The sequence below is a fragment of the Salvelinus namaycush genome, unplaced genomic scaffold, assembly GCF_016432855.1.
Source record: "Salvelinus namaycush isolate Seneca unplaced genomic scaffold, SaNama_1.0 Scaffold3912, whole genome shotgun sequence".
Classification (NCBI taxonomy): Eukaryota; Metazoa; Chordata; class Actinopteri; order Salmoniformes; family Salmonidae; genus Salvelinus; species Salvelinus namaycush.
This window is the reverse complement of record NW_024060911.1, coordinates 12,834-18,489: the sequence shown is the minus strand read 5'-3', so window position 1 is coordinate 18,489 and position 5,656 is coordinate 12,834. Positions and strand designations below refer to the sequence as shown.

At 36.2% G+C, this 5,656-nt stretch overlaps 1 long non-coding RNA gene across 1 annotated transcript; it reads left to right on the top strand.

Annotated features, from left to right (window-relative positions):
• Positions 1-218: 218 nt before the first annotated feature.
• On the top strand, positions 219-4,067 carry LOC120040919. Its single transcript, XR_005475801.1, has 2 exons — positions 219-322; positions 3,510-4,067. It is a non-coding gene; the product is annotated as an uncharacterized LOC120040919 (long non-coding RNA).
• The last annotated feature ends 1,589 nt before the right edge of the window (positions 4,068-5,656 follow it).

Here is a 5,656-nt window from a genome sequence, read left to right as displayed (position 1 = left end):
ACTGTACTGGGATCATTGGATTATTCACCCAAAAAGTCTGAGTTATGAACGTGAATCTCAAGAATCAACCCTAAAGATAACTGTGACCTCGTTTCCTGTGTCTTTTCCTGACTTATGATAACTGTGACCTCGTTTCCTGTGTCTTTTCCTGACTTATGATAACTGTGACCTCGTTTCCTGTGTCTTTTCCTGGTTCTTCCTTCTCTTATCAGGCAGTGGTGACAGAGGACTCGCCCCGGACTGTACCTCCCTCCTCGCAGGTCCCTAATGGACAGCCACCCCTGGACAACGACTCACCTGCCTACTCCTACCAACAGACTAAGTAAACACACACACACACACACACACACACACACACACTAACACACACACCTGCATGCCTCTACTAATAGACTAAGTAAACACACACACACACACCTACCTACTTCTACCAACAGACTAAGTAAACACACACACAGTCTTGTACAGCTAACCTTGTGGGGACATACAATTCAGTCCCATTCAAAATCCTATTTTCCCTAACCCCTAACCCTAAACCTAACCCTAATCCTAACCCGTACTCTTACCCTAACCCTAACCCTAACCCAAAAACCAAAACTTTATCCTAACCCTAAACCTAACCCTAGCTCCTAACCCTAACCCTACAACTAACCCTAGCTCCTAACCTTAATATTTAACTTAATTCTAACCCTAACACTAATTCTAACCTTAACCCTAAACCCCCTAGAAATAGCATTTGACCTTGTGGGGACTAACAAAATGTCCCCAGCTGGTCAACTTTTTGTTCGTTTACTATTCTTGTAGGGACTTCTGGTCCCCACAAGAATAGTTAAACATGTCCACACACACACACACACACACACACACACACACACACACACACACACACACACACACACACACACACACACACACACACACACACACACACACACACACACACACCACACACACACACACCTGCATGCCTCTACTAATAGACTAAGTAAACACACACACACACACACACACACCCCCACACACACACACACACACACACACACACACACCCACACACACACACACACCTGCATGCCTCTACTAATAGACTAAGTAAACACACACACTCACCTGCCTGCTCTTACCAACAGACTAATTAAACACACACACACACACCTGCATGCCTCTACTAATAGACTAAGTAAACACACACACACACACACACACCCCCCCCCCCCCACACACACACACACACACACACACACACACACACACACACACACACACACACACACCTGCATGCCTCTACTAATAGACTAAGTAAACACACACACACACACACACACACACACACACACCCACACACACACACACCTGCATGCCTCTACTAATAGACTAAGTAAACACACACACTCACCTGCCTGCTCCTACTAACAGACTAATTAAACACACACACACACACACACACACACACACACACACCTGCCTACACACTCAGAAGTGAGAACCTCAGTATAAAATATCTTTAAAGTCAGCATGTGCTGCAGCCACCGAATGTGATCACTGATCAGATCGTCTGCCGACTCAAATTAATTGTACATTAAATACTTAAATAAATAAATATAGAGCCTATATCTGATACATGTCTACTACTCTATATGTATTTGTATAGTATGTATTGATGTGTATAGTGTGTATTGATGTGTATAGTGTGTATTGATGTGTATAGTGTATATTGATGTGTATTGATGTGTATAGTGTGTATTGATGTGTATAGTGTATATTGATGTGTATTGATGTGTATATTGATGTGTATAGTGTATATTGATGTGTATTGATGTGTATAGATGTGTATAGTGTATATTGATGTGTATAGTGTGTATTGATGTGTATATTGATGTATATAGTGTATATTGATGTATATAGTGTATATCGATGTGTATAGTGATGTGTATAGTGTATATTAATGTATATATTGTATATTAATGTATATAGTGTATATTGATGTGTATAGTGTATATTGGTGTGTATTGATGTGTATATTGATGTGTATAGTGTATATTGATGTGTATAGTGTGTATTGATGTGTATAGTGTATATTGATGTGTATAGTGTGTATTGATGTGTATAGTGTATATTGATGTATATAGTGTATATTGATGTATATTGATGTGTATATTGATGTGTATAGTGATGTGTATATTGATGTGTATAGTGTATATTAATGTATATAGTGTATATTAATGTATATAGTGTACATTGATGTGTATAGTGTATATTGATGTGTATAGTGTGTATTGATGTGTATAGTGTATAGTGATGTGTATAGTGTGTATTGATGTGTATAGTGTATATTGATGTATATATTGATGTGTATAGTGTGTATTGATGTGTATAGTGTATATTGATGTGTATAGTGATGTGTGTAGTGTATATTGATGTGTATAGTGTATATTGATGTGTATAGTGATGTGTATAGTGTATATTGATGTGTATAGTGTATATTGATGTATATAGTGTATATTGATGTGTATAGTGTGTATTGATGTGTATAGTGTATATTGTATATTGATGTGTATAGTGTGTATAGTGTATATTGATGTATATAGTGTATATTAATGTGTATAGTGTGTATTGATGTGTATAGTGTATATTGTATATTGATGTGTATAGTGTATATTGTATATTGATGTGTATAGAGTGTATTGATGTGTATAGTGTATATTGATGTATATAGTGTATATTAATGTGTATAGTGTGTATTGATGTGTATAGTGTGTATTGATGTGTATAATGTATATTGATGTATATAGTGTATATTGATGTGTCTAGTGTATATTGATGTGTATAGTGTGTATTGATGTGTCTATTGATGTGTATAGTGTATACTGATGTATATAGTGTATATTGATGTGTATAGTGATGTGTATAGTGTATATTGATGTATATAGTGTATATTGATGTGTATAGTGATGTGTATAGTGTATATTGATGTGTATAGTGTATATTGATGTGTATAGTGTGTATTGATGTGTATAGTGTATATTGATGTGTATAGTGTATATTGATGTATATAGTGTATATTGATGTATATAGTGTATATTGATGTGTATAGTGTGTATTAATGTATATAGTGTATATTGATGTATATAGTGTATATTGATGTGTATAGTGTGTATTAATGTATATAGTGTATATTGATGTATATAGTGTATATTGATGTATATAGTGTATAGTGATGTGTATAGTGATGTGTATAGTGTATATTGATGTGTATAGTGTATATTGATGTGTATAGTGTGTATTGATGTGTATAGTGTATATTGATGTGTATAGTGTATATTGATGTATATAGTGTATATTGATGTATATAGTGTATATTGATGTGTATAGTGTGTATTAATGTATATAGTGTATATTGATGTGTATTCGTTGCTCATCTGTAAAAGAGACCTTGGTCTCAGGATGACTTCCTGTTAAATTAAAGGTTAAATAAAAAATGTAAAATGTATTTTCTTTCTCTTTCTCAGATAACAGGAGGATGAGGAGCGATTGTTCCGGTAACTGCATTGCCCTGAGACAGGGGCTCCACTGAAGTACTGGAGGGAGGAAAACAATGGAGGAAAAAAAGGACGACAATGCACAGGCATCAAAAAAAAAACTTTGTTTTATCTGTCCTGAGAGAGAGAGAGAGAGAGAGAGAGAGAGAGAGAGAGAGAGAGAGAGAGAGAGAGAGAGAGAGAGATGCAGATAAAGTCTCAGATGATGGACAGGTGCAATATGGGACATTGAGTTTATTGAGTGGCCAGCATGAAACTGGAGTCGTCCTTCGAAAAAGAAAAGAACAAAGTCAAAAACATATATAAAAAGAACAGACAAAAAAAAAGAACTTTAAAAGGAACAAACAGACAAAAATCCATGTGAATGTGCAGGTAGGTTTTCAGATCATGAGAGTTTTTTAATAGGAGGCAAAGTTCCAGAGAAAAAACAAACAAATTAAACGGTTGTCTTCCTTTGCTATTAAGCTACTATATTTTTTATTATTTTCATGATTTAAAATTGTAAAGTTTTCTAGAGAACAAAAAAAAGAAAAGTTAAATCTTTTTTTTGCCTTAATTTCTCAGACGTTGGAAACTCGTCCGGTTCATTCGTCTAAAATTGTTTAAAACATCTGTAAAAAATAAAATGACTGAGTGCATATCAAGAGGCTTCAGATGGTTCAAGATAAACCAAGATTAAATCTATGGACGTTAATGTACAGGTTATAAAGAGAAGTGTATGAAGAAGATTTAAAATGATGTGGTTTGTAGTCATTTGTGTTTGGGGGAGAAGAGAATCTCCATGGTGATAGTAGGTGGGAGGGGACAAGAAAAATATAGAACCGCTGTATTGTGGGAAATGCAGTTTATCGATGAAAAAATGTTTTGGTTACTTAACATGGCATTAGTGTGTTTTTACTTGCAATATTTTTTTTTACAAAGTTCTACAGTTTCTTTTGTTGCCTGCTTTTGCTTCTCTCATCGCAAAACAAGAAATGAAACAAAAACATCCAAAAAGTAAACTTCCAGTGAAAACGTATATAGATAAGAGTTTCTATGTACAAAGGGACATGTGTTCAAAATATAGCAATAGTTTTAAAGAAATTGGTGACAATTTTCTTTAGTCTTTTTATAGCTGTGGATCAAATGCAGCCAACAGACAACAGCTTTTATACCACAGAAGAACAAACAGGTAGAGACAGTGGAGTAGATCGAGAGATTTTTTTTTTTTTTATTCATATTTTAACTTTTCCATTTTGGCTTTCTTGCTTTTGTTGTATGATGCACTGTCCATTAGATGGTTTGAGGGTTGGACCTGTGGGCGTTGGACTCTTCCCATTGGCTCTGCTGGGGTTGAGGTGTTCATAGGGTTCTACCATTGGTGCAGTCATGTGTCACTCATACCTTCAGCAACAAGGTGTGTAAACAGGTCAGAGAAGTGTGTCACAGAGAAAGCTCAGTTTTATCATAACCCTTCTACAAGGGAGAGAAATCTGGTAGAGAAACAGAGTAAATCCTTCAGTCCCTGATACAGTGAGGACGGTTAATCCAATGTAAAACCACACAATCTCTCTTCATTTACCGCTGCAAGGACAGCCACTGTTATAACAAACACAAACCGTGTTACAGGACGTAAAGCTCATCCGCTGAGCCCCGTTACTGAAGGGATAGGATACTACCGTCTGCATAGACACCAGGCTAGTTTCTTATCTGGCCATCTCTAGCTATCTTGTCTGAGACATAGACACCAGGCTAGTTTCTGGTATCTTATCTGGCCATCTTTAGCTATCTTGTCTGAGACATAGACACCAGGCTAGTTTCTGGTATCTTATCTGACCATCTCTAGCTATCTTGTCTGAGACATAGACACCAGGCTAGTTTCTGGTATCTTATCTGGCCATCTTTAGCTATCTTGTCTGAGACATAGACACCAGGCTAGTTTCTGGTATCTTATCTGGCCATCTTTAGCTATCTTGTCTGAGACATAGATACCAGGCTAGTTTCTGGTATCTTATCTGGCCATCTTTAGCTATCTTGTCTGAGACATAGACACCATGCTAGTTTCTTATCTGGCCATCTTTAGCTATCTTGTCTGAGACATAGATACCAGGCTAGTTTCTGGTATCTTATCTGGCCAT